Below are 12,693 nucleotides of genomic sequence, written 5' to 3'. Positions count from 1 at the left end.
AGATTTTCCGGCGTGGTTCCCCCTTGTCAGTGATGCAGGACGGAGGGCCTGACAAGGACAGCTGTCTAGTCGTTAGGATGGGACGAAAAACCGAGGTCCCGTGTACACACTGGCGTGCACGTAAAAGATCCCTTGGCAGTTGGAATTCGATATAAGAGTAGGCCGTAGCGCCGCTGCCCCGGGCAAAATGTCCCTCATAGCACACTGTATGGCATATGCCCGTCTTCATTAGCCCAGGTTAGGAGCAGAACAGTAGGACGTTAAACCACATTTTCATTTCAGATCACATTCCTGAGGATGAACTTTGTGTACCTATATTTGGATATTTTGAGACAAGCTTCTATACCATTTGTTTTTAAGATTGTTAACATAAATTCTCTGATGTACCTTAGGTTGGTTAATAGTCAACCAAAGAATTAGCAACACGATTCCTTTTCTTCTTTCATTTATTCATCCAAGAAAATATTCAATACATTATACAAGAAGAAGGGGGGTTGGATGGCTGAATGGTTAGCGTGCGCGCGTTGTATCATACAGTCTGTCATTGAGTCGACTGCCGTGGTTTCGAATCCCCGGTTGTACGTGGCAAGGAGTAGGGTCGCCTGTCCAACCTCGTGGGTTTTCTCCTGGTCCTCCGGTTTCCTCCCACTGCTAAAGACCCCTACGCGCAAGCGAATTATTGAAATAAAATTAAAACCATATGTTAGTCCCGAAATGACCTAGTTTGTGTCGAGTGGACGTTAAACCCCATTTCTCTCTCTCTCTCTATACAAGAAGAACACATGTATAATAGTTCTAAAATAAAAACTCAAATAATTTGGGGATACAGACCATTTGTTCACTGTTGATTTGTTTTTAACTTGAACATTAAACTATCATCCAGTCTGGAAACTTTCAAAATCAGATTAAAAACTCATCTATTATGGCACCGAGACTTTGTAGCGTCTTAGGGGAGCTACGGTGGCTAAGTAGGTAAGTTGCCGCCTCGCTAGCATGGACGTCGCGTGTTCGATCCCGGCATTGACCGAGAAAGTTCGTCGTTATTTCCGGCGTTTATTCCCCTTGTCAGTGATGCAGGACGGAGGAGGGCCTGACAAGGACAGTTGTCGTTCGGATAGAACGTAAAACCGAGGTCCCTTGTATACAATGGCGTGCCCGTCTTCATTAGCCAGTAGGAGCAGAAAAGTCGGACGTTAAACCCCATTTCATTTCAAGCGTCTTGAGCATACGTACCAGTATAAAACTGTGCACGGTATAGATGTATGTATTATTAATTTATAAATGGTTTGAACTGATTGACGTCATTTCCGCTGGTAAATGTATACGTAAAAGTCATTCAATGTTAAAACGTATCTGTATCTGTATACAATTTAAAAGTCAAAAGATCTTGTTGTTAAAAGGTGTTAGTGTTTTTGTACAGTGGATACAATTTAAGATCTGGTAGTCTTTGTACATTGTAACACGCTTAAGGGTGAGTCTTGCGTTTCGATTGGTCACTTAGACACTATCGATTGGACAATAACACCCCTCTGTTTTAGCAAGGCGAATAACTGCGTATATATATATTACAGTGTACTTTTTTCATTTTGTGCTCAACCATCTTCCTCAACTCAAATCTTTATTGATACATATCTTCAAGAAATTCTGCTCAAATGACCATCACACTATTTTCAAACTTCATCCAAACATTTGTTCCACAAATAAATAAGAGAGGGAGAGAGAGAGAGAGAAAGAGGGAGAGTGAGAGAGAGAGAGAGAGAGAGAGAAAAAGAGGGGGGGGGGGGTAGTTGACTTGCGTGTCAACAGTATAATCATAACTTTAAGGAAGGTAGCAAACGAATGTTCCTACAAATTGGTGAAGTTTGGTTTTAGTAATAATTGACGAAGCTGTGTTTGGAATCTTCTGTGGGCGATTTAATGAAGTAGGTTATATAAACGGAAAGACCTTGTTCTAAAACCAAACGATCGCGTGTACTTACTTCGCTGAGAGAATCTCTTGTAGAATTTACAGGCTAGTTATCAATAAAGATCATCAGAGCATACATAAACGATATTGTTTTATCACATAAATTAATTTTATGAAGCTTGTGTTAGTATGATGAAAGATTCCCAGTCCACACTCGATCATAAAATATGTGATCATGAAATACCATCTTGATTCTTGGATCAGTGTGAATTAGCAATCGAGACCACACTATCAATATAAATCACATCTTTATCGTGGCCCCCCCATAACATTTGTCTGGAGTGGAAGTTACAAAATCTTTGTTATATGATTCAATATTATTTGTGGGATGGCCGAATGGTTGGCACGTGCGCGCTGTATCATAAGGTCTGTCATTGAGTCACCTGGTTTGCGTGGTTTCGATTCCCCGGTTGTACGTGACAAGAAGTAGGATCGCCTGTTCATGCTGGTGGGTTTTCTCTGGGTCCTTCGCCCCCCCCTTCTGCTAAAGACCCCTACGCGCAAGCAAATTATTGAAACAAAATTGAACCATGTATTAGTCCCGAAATGACCTGGTTTGTGTCGAGTGGACGTTAAACCCCATTTTTCTCTCTCTCCCCCTCCCCCCCCCTCTCTCTCTCTCTCTCTCCTAAGGTAGCATTTTGACATAAACAATTTGGAAATCACGGTGGAACATTTACCAAGTTTCGGTGACATGGGTAATAACTCTGAATTTCGTATCAGTTTGTTCGTACCACGTATAGAATAATTTCAGCAAGAAAACAACTCCGGTGATAGATCTTTCGCCGTCGGTGCTCCGAAGTTATGGAATTCAATATCAAACGAAAACAAAAGCGCAAATTTTACCATGTGTACTAAATAATGTTCTCTGTATTTTGTTTATGTCTTTTATTTTATGGATTAATGTGTTGTGATTGTTGTAATTTTATATTAGTTGTACTTACGTAAAGCGCCCGAGAGCAGCTCGCTGAGTTGAATTGTTGGCGCTATATAAATCAATTATTATTATTATTATTGTTTTTGACAGACGATATCATTTTTTAGACTTTGTGACATTTCTTACAATTGATGCAACCTCCCCACATGATTGCCTTCAAGTTGTGAATAAAGTATTATTATTACAATATACCAACACTACATAAAAACTTTGTTTTATTAATCTTTTTTAAAAGAAAAGATTATTTTCTTAGCACGCAGTTTGTTGACATTCCCTTGTTTAATATTGCAAGGTTTAATATAATAATGTCATCTCCTGACAGTGAGGCTGGTGGCTGGATGGCCGAAGGGTTTTAAGACCTGTCACTGATTTCCCGCTTGTACTCCATAAAGAGTAGGATCGCCTGTCCAACCTCCGTGTCTTCCGGGTCCCCCAGTTTCCTCCTACGCGCAAGCGAATTATTGAAATAAAGTTGAACCATATTTTAGTTCCAAAAGGACATAGTTTGTGTCGACTGGACGTTAAAGACCATCTCTCTCTCTCTCTCTCTCTCTCTCTCTCTCCTGACAGTGAATGATCACAGCAGATTATAGACCAGAAATGATCTATATAGAAATAATTTTGTTCATCACAAGGCAGTGTGGTGCTCCATCGACACTGTCAATTAACTAGACGTCAACAGTTAAATTAAGTTTAATCAAGTCCTGATACTAACTGCTGTTGTTTTGTTTTAAAGGTGACAGGTGAGAAGAGTATCTCATTCACAGACACGTTCACAGGAAACAGGCCAGTTATACAGCAACACTTCTAGAAACACCTTGTTACTATAATACACATCAGTTCATTGTGGTGACTCAGTGAGTAAGACGTTGAACCGTTAACATGGAGGTCAGTGTATAGTCCTTCAAATAGAACGAAAAACTGTGTCCCGTGTACACATTTGGCGTGCACGCAAAAGAACCCTTGACAGTTGGAATTCGGGCAAACTTTAGTTCAAGCACACTGTATGGCTCATGCCCGTCTTCATTAGCCCAGAGAGAGAGAGCGAGAGAGAGCGAGAGAGAGAGGCTTCTATTTCAGCAGTGGTTCAAAATTTTAAAGGATCAACATAATTCCTAATAGCGTGTCACTAAGTTGTTAGCAGTTTCACGTTTTTAACCCACAAAGTGAATAGTTTGGAGGTTTTAATCCATAAAGTGAATAGATTTTAGGTTTTTAACCCATAAAGTGAATAGTTTTGAGGTTTTTAAACCATAAAGTGAATAGTTTGGAGGTTTTATACCATAAAGTGAATAGGTTTGGGGGTTATAACACATAAAGTGAATTGTTTTCAGGTCGTTAACCCATAAAGTGGATTGTTTTGATAAAAAAAATGAAAAGTCTTGATAAAAAGTTAACAATTTTGATATAAAGTTAAAAGTTTTGATGTTTTTAACATATATTTTAACATTCTTATTTATTAAACCTCGACACGATTGCAATGAGAGAAGGACATTTTACAGTACGACATGGAATGGGATTGAACGTCCTATATTACTGCCTCAGTAAGTGAGGGAAATGCTGTCGGACAGATTCTTTTCCGCCAAAGGCTCTTTTACATGCATGCCAAAGTGTACTTACATGGGATTCGGTTTTCGGTACAACCCAAACAACTAAACGTTGTCCCTTGTCAGATTCCCTGACCAGCATTACTGACCAGCATTACTGACAAGGTGAACCCGAGTTAAAAATAAAATCATTATTTTATATAAGAGTTACCTCCTTCTTCGTTGATTCTACTAATTAAACTTTATAGTAATTATCACATTTTGTAATTATACTGCTAGACTGTAATCAAATTATCTGATACTAGCAGGATACCCGGCTTCGCTCGGGGTTCATAACTCCGAAACCGGGAGTGGTAGACTAACGCCACCTGGCCTATGTTACTCCCCGGTCCGAGCTACCCCTATACCCCACATTTCAGACTCGGGGCAGACCTAGTGTAGCCACCAACCCCGAACAGACCGGCTTCGCTCGGGGGTAATAACTCCGAAACCGGAAGTGGTAGACTAACGCCACCTGGCCTATGTTACTCCCCGGTCCGAGGTACCCCTATACCCCAAATTTCAGACTCGGGGCAGACCTAGTGTAGCCGCCAACCCCGAACAGACAGACAGAGAGATACCCGGCTTCGCTCGGGGGGTCATAACTCCGAAACCGGAAGTGGTAGACTAACGCCACCTGGTCTATGTTACTCCCCGGTCCGAGCTACCCCTATACCCCAAATTTCAGACTCAGGGCAGACCTAGTGTAGCCGCCAACCTCGAACAGACCGGCTTCGCTCGGGGGTCATAACTCCGAAACCGGAAGTGGTAGACTAACGCCACCTGGCCTATGCTACTCCCCGGTCCGAGCTACCCCTATACCCCAAATTTTAGACTCGGGGCAGACCTAGTGTAGCCGCCAACCCCGAACAGACAGACAGACAGATACCCGGCTTCGCTCGGGGGTCATAACTCCGAAACCGGGAGTGGTAGACTAACACCACCTGGCCTATGTTACTCCCCGGTCCGAGCTACCCCTATACCCCACATTTCAGACTCGGGGCAGACCTAGTGTAGCCACCAACCCCGAACAGACCGGCTTCGCTCGGGGGTAATAACTCCGAAACCGGAAGTGGTAGACTAACGCCACCTGGCCTATGTTACTCCCCGGTCCGAGGTACCCCTATACCCCAAATTTCAGACTCGGAGCAGACCTAGTGTAGCCGCCAACCCCGAACAGACAGACAGACAGACAGACAAACGACAGTCACAAATATATATATAGATAGATAGATAGATAGATAGATAGATTAGCCACACTATAATTAACAATATCCCTCAGTAACCATCATAATGAACATATATTATTAATGCAGTTGTTTGTTTATGATCGGGGGGTTGGATGACCGAATGGTTAGCGCTTGCGTGTTATATCATAAGGTCTGTCATTGAGTCAACTGGTTTCGATTTCCCGGTTGTACGTGACAAGGGATAGGGTCGCCTGTCCCACTGCTAAAGACCACTAAGCACAAGCGAATTATTGAAATAAAATTTAACAAATGTTAATCCCGAAATGACATAGTTTGAGACGAGTGGACGTTAAACCCCATTTCTCTCTCGATCCCTCTTGTTTATGATCGTTCATTCGTTCGTGAGGCTTATAGCCAATCTGATTAAAATACAGATCTATATTTCGTTTCGTTTTTCTTTATACTTTCGATGGCCTCTACTATATGAAAATCTGACCGGCTGTAGTGGAAGGTCGCGTCTGGAGTCATACAAGCGGCTTTTGACCATATGACGTCTGACATTTGATCAACCAATCAGCGTTGATGTTTCTAGTGGGTTACCCACAGTTCCGTGTACCTCACGCTAAAAACGCGCCGTAACAGACCGTTTCATTAGCTAATCCCTGGCCTCACTTCAACCAGAACACGGGTTATAAAACAAACAACTCTTCCAGATCCTAGTGTAGTAAAGACAAGTTAATCAAAAGACGAAACGAAATAGGATCTGTGTTTTAATCACGGTTGGTATCGTTAAATATTATTAGGAAACTATTCATGTGATGAGACAAACCGGAGAACAGATGATTTCAACATGCTTTTACTGCGAATCTTGCGCTTTGATTGGTCAATAACACCCCTCTGTTTTAGTAAAAAAAATTTAAATCCTAAAAAATAGTATGTTACAATGTCGATAAACACTTCCTGTTTCGCATTTAGAGGGGTGTTATTGTCCAATAGACATGTCCTGAGATCATTAGGACCCAAGACGCGTTTGCGAAACAGGAAGTGTTTATCTCCTAAATGAAGGTTAAGCGTTGTGGAAAATTATGATTTTATTTTTGAGACGCTGTTCGAATCGGGATAGTTCCTTTAAGCGTTTTGAAAAATTATGATTGAGCTGTTTTAATATAATATTTGTTATCTCCATCTGCTAGAGACATTACGCGCTAAGAAATTGTTGAAATAACATTTATCATATTTTATCTATGTCATTGATCGTAATGTGTAAATACATCTTAACTATTCTTGGTATTAGTCCACGTCCCGAGAGACCGACCATTGATGATGGCATCATAATATACTGAACGCCATGGAAAACGCATCACTTTTTTTCCCAAATATTTTATTGCTAGGTGGTTTTGTATGTATAATATACTATTCAAAAAAAGTAGGGGATATTTGATTTTTAAGTGTTATTAAAGTCACCTAATGAAACTGACGAAGAAACAAATGACAAAATGAAATGAAGTTCACATTCATCGATTTATTCCAAATGATCGTTAGACTAAGTAAGGCACAGACTGACCATTATAAGGGTAAAATGATACCCGGGGTCAAACAGCAAAGTTACCACAGCATCACAACCAAGTCAGTAACGGGTAAATCCTCCTCTGTTTGCCAAACAAGCATTGATCCGACGTGGCATACTCCTAATGAGACGTCTAAGGTCATCTTGGTCCAGATTGTCCCATTCCTGTTGCAACGCAGCAGCAAGTTCTTGGACATTGGCAGGACGTTGTTGACGTTGACGTAACCTCTGTCCAAGCATGTCCCAGACATGCTCGATCGGGGAGAGGTCGGGACTCAGTGCTGGCCAAGGTAATGTGGTGATGTTCTGTTGTTGGAGGTAACCTGTAACGATCCTGGCCCTGTGACATCTTGCGTTGTCATCCTGGAAGATGAAACGGCGGCCATGACGTCGTGCGAACGGCACAACATGGACTGCCAAGATGTTGTCCCGGTAGTACTGGCCTGTAACATGCCCTGCAACAACATGTAAAGCCGTTCTTCCAGCAACAGTGATGCCTCCCCACACCATAACAGAACCACCCCCAAATCGATCATGTCTGATGACGTTAACGTCTTGGAAGCGCTCGTTTCGACGACGCCACACCCTCCTACGTCTGCCCAAAAAATCAACAGTGAACCTTGACTCATCTGAAAACATCACATTGCTCCAGCGTCGATTATCCCAGTGTTGGCGATCCCTACACCAACGACGTCTTGCCTGAATGTGATGATCTCTCAAACAAGGGATCACGCGAGGACGTCGGGCGCGAAGGTGATCCCTATGCAGTCGATTCCGAATCGTCTGGCCGCTCACTCTCACACCAGTGTCTGTTTGAAGACGAGCGCTGATCTGATTTGCTGTGATGACACGATTTCTCAAGGCCAAGGTACGGATAAATCGATCCTGGGCTTGAGTTGTCGCCCTTGGTCGACCTGAGCGTGGTCTGTCCTGTACAGATTGTGTATCACGGTATCTGGACCATAGCCTGCTTATGACAGACTGAGAAACATTCATCGTCCGCGCCACAACCGCCTGTGTTGTGCCGATCTGTAGCATGCCAAGGGCACGTAACCTTTCATTTTGGGTAAGCCGACGCATATCAAAATTTGTTTTCTGGTCACTAAAACAATTAAACTGATGTTTCCACCCTGGAATTCAATGCCACAATGACTGTAACATGCAAATCTTGGGTTGGACCCCCATGATGATCCCAAGCATCACCTGCATTCCATGCGGTAGCTATTGGTGCGTTTGGGCGTCACATGTAACTGGAAATGTTTCTTCTGTTAGGTTCTATAGTGACTTTTTTCGTAATCATTTGCATATTTTAGTATTATGCCCCCAAAATCAAATATCCCCTACTTTTTTTGAATAGTATATTATGCAATACTATGAACTATTGTTTCAGACACTGCTCCCAAACACAAAAAATATCGGCCCGTGTGCACAAAAAAAAATTGCACGAGATGCACATGAAAAATCCAATATTCACGTGCAGCATTGTGTGTGAGCCCTTTAAAAGCATGTTTTCATTTTAATGTGCAGTACATGAACTGTGAAATGTCAATCTGTCGTAATTTGTTGTTGGACGTGTGAAGGAATCGAGCTAGAGATGCCGAGACTTACTGAAAATCAACGGAATGAAGCCATGGGAATGTCCCTGGCTGGCATGTCTACACGTGCTATTGCCAGATACTTCAATTGTCATCAGGCCACTATTGTAAGGTTGGTGGAACGTCCTGGTCCACAACGCGTTACAACCCAGGCTCAAGACCGCTACATCCGGGTCACTAATCTGCGTGACAGATTCCGCCCAGCGACTCGAACAGGTGTAGCAGTCGTCGGAAGACAAGGACCAGTAAGTGCCAACACCGTAAGACGTCGTCTAAGAGAAGTAGGACTCCGTGCACGACGACCTTATGTTGGAGCTATCCTCAGGGATCATCACCGTCAGCGGCGATTGATATGGGCTCAAGGACACCAGACATGGAGAAGAGTAGACTGGCAAAGTGTGCTCTTCAGTGATGAGAGTCGCTTTCATCTTTATCACGCTGATGGCCGTCAACGTGTGTGGAGACGTCTTGGGGAACGTCTTCCAGACTGTTGCGTCTTCGAAACGAATCGATGGAGTGGGGGAAGTGTAATGGTGTTGGGAGACTTCACATTTCATCACCGGATCGCCCTACACATTTGCAGGGGTCGCGTTAATGCTGTAACCTACCGTGATGATGTCTTGCAACGAATTGTTGTTCCGATGTTTCGAGCGCACCCACAACTTCAGCATTTCCAACAGGATAATGCATGTCCGCATACCGCCCGTTTTAGTATGGACTACCTGGCTGCTAACAACATCAATGTCTTGGACTGGCCAGCCATGTCTCCGGACATGGCACCGATAGAACATGTCTGGGATGAGATTGGACGCCGTCTGTATCGGAGACCACAGATGCACACCATTGCTGCTTTAGAAGCTGCTCTTGTCCAAGAATGGAACAATTTGCCCCATGCGACGTCGCTGCACAGCGTGCGTAAGAGCCCGTAGAGGACACACGCGCTACTGACATCTGTGTCGTACTTTTGGTTTTGACCCCTCTGACTTTGTACCGTTGATTACAGATTATACATCCATAAGTGTACAAAGGTCTTGTTATTGATGTGTTCCCATTTGAAAATTGTTTACAATAAGAAGCAAAATAAATAAGATATGTTTACAGGATCATTTTGTTATACGAAAAACTAAGTAATGCGTTTTCCATGGCGCTCAGTATATTAATAATAACAATGTTATTACCGAGAGAGAGAGAGAGAGAGAGAGTGTTTAACGTCCACTCGACACAAACTAGGTCATTTTTCGGGACTAACATATGGTTTAATTTTATTTCAATAATTAGCTTGCGCGTAGGGGTCTTTAGCAGTGGGGGGAAACCGGAAGACCCGGAGAAAACCCACGAGGTTGGAGAGGCGACTATGATCCTTGTCACGTACAACCGGGGATTCGAAACCACGCCAGTTGACTCAATAGCAGGTCTTATGATACAGCGCGCACGTGCTAACCATTCGCCCCCCCCCCCCACCCAGTAATGAAGACCGTATACTGAAGGTATTTCGTATTCTTGCTTTGTTTGATATGGTACATTTTAAAATAAAGAGAATGAAATATGAAATTGCTGCATCGACTACAAGACGGGGGTAAAGAAGCCCAGGGTGTAAGGAATAAGTATACAAAGTTTTAAGATGATCTATTAATACTTGAAGTTTGTAGGCGACAAACAGACAAATACAAAAATTGCGCATGGTTCTACCCTGGGTAGCGCAACAACATCCACAACAACATGAACAAAAACCATAAGAGCAACAAGATGAGTAGCGCAACAACAACAACACGAATCAGAAGAGCAACACGATGAGTAGCGCAACAACCACAACAACAAGAACACAGCAAGATGAGTAGCGCAACAACAACAACAACAACACAAATCAAAAGAGCAACACGATAAGTAGCGCAACAACCACAACAAGAACACGGAGAGGATGAATTAGTAGTTCCAGATACTGGTTCAAAAATAAAGGGAAACGAAAGTGACATGTAATTTTAAATTGATGTGTTTTCAGTCAATCAGTGAGGACCGATTCATGAACGTGATATAGCAGAAGATAATACACCCAAGTCCTTTATTGAATTCGCCTGTCCAACCTCATGGGTTTTCTCCGGTTCCTCCGGTTTCCTCCCACTGCTAAAGACCCCTACGCACAAGCGAATTATTGAAATAAAATTAAACCATATGTTAGTCCCGAAATGACCTAGTTTGTGTCGAGTGGACGTTAAACCCCATTTCTCTCTTTCTCTCTCTCTCTCCCTTTATTGAATAAAACATCAAGCGACTATGTGATAATTTTGATATGAATTGGACAAGAGGAAGGAACTAGATAGTTATGGCTGTCTAGGTGATCACTTGTCGGGAGTTAGTGTTTAATTACGTACACAGCGATCATCTCGGTTGATTGTCGTATTTATTGATTCCGTAAATATTTCGTTCGATTATCAGGAGTCACGGTGGATCAGTGAGTAGGACGTTGACTCGCTAACCTGTAGGTCGCCGGTTCGATCCCGGTGTTGGTCGAGAAAGTTCATCGGGATTTTCCGGCGTGGTTTCCCCCTTGTCAGTGATGTAGGGCCGTGGGTCTGGCAAGGGACAACGAAAAACCAGGGTACCGTGTACACAAAGGCCTGGAGCCACCGCGGCTAGTTGGTTAAGACGCTGGCTCGCTAGCCTGGAGGTCGGGTGTTCGATCCCTGCATTGGCCGAGAAAGTTCATCTGAATTTTCCGACGTGGTTTCCCCTTGCCAGTGGTGCAGAACGGAGGGCCTGACAAGGACAGCTGTCTAGTCCTTCGGATGAGACGAAAAAACAAGGTCCCGTGTATACATTGGAATGCACGTAAAAGATCCCTTGACAGTTGGAATTCGATATAAGAGTAGGCGATAGTGCCGCTGCCCGGGCAAAATTTCCCTCATAGCATATGCCCGTCTTCATTAGCCCAGTATAGGAGCAGAACAGTAGGACGTTAAACCCCATTTCATTTCATTTCATTTCACACAAAGGTCATTGGCGTACACGTAAATGAACCCTTGACAGTTGGATTCGAAATAGCACATTGTCGCTGTCTGGGCAAAATTACTCTCATAGTACATTGCGCGGCGTATTCTCGTCTTGGTTTAACCGTTGGGCGTTAAACCCCATTTCATTTCATTTTCCTTCGATTATCCATGAACATTAAAATGCGTAGCATGGGAATGAAATGTAATGTGCTTCCCAATGCGTGCTGGTCGGAAATGAATGGGAGAGAGAGATAGAGAAATGGGGTTTAACGTCCACTCGACACAAACTAGGTAATTTCGGGACTATCATATGGTTTAATTTTATTTCAATGATACCCCCCCCCCCCCCCGAAATGAATTGGATGGAAATGAAAAGTAATGTACATCAAAATGCGTGCTGATCAGGATGGAATGGGATAGAAATATATGGGGATTATTTCGATGATGTGAGACTAACACGTGGTAGAGAGAGAGAGAGAGAGAGAGAGAGAGAGAGAAAAATGGGGTTTAACGTCCACTCGACACAAACTAGGTCATTTCGGGACTATCATATGGTTTAATTTTAATTCGCTTGCGCGTAGGGGTCTTTAGCATTGGGAGGAAACCGGAGGACCCGGAGAAAACCCATGAGGTTGAACAGGCGACCCTACTCCTTGCCACGTACAACCGGGGATTCGAAACCACGCCAATTGACTCAATGACAGGCTTTATGATACAGCGCGCGCACACTAACCATTCAGCCATCCACCCCCCCCCCCCTCCTAACACGTGGTAAGCATTTACATGGTCATGTATACAATGTGAGTGGGATAATTTTCCGCTCAATCATCTTTGATTTGGAAATTACCTAGGAATCGTGTACGTA

The sequence above is a fragment of the Patella vulgata genome, chromosome 4 (genome assembly GCF_932274485.2).
Source record: "Patella vulgata chromosome 4, xgPatVulg1.2, whole genome shotgun sequence".
Lineage (NCBI taxonomy): Eukaryota > Metazoa > Mollusca > Gastropoda > Patellidae > Patella > Patella vulgata.
This window is presented reverse-complemented; position numbering follows the sequence as displayed.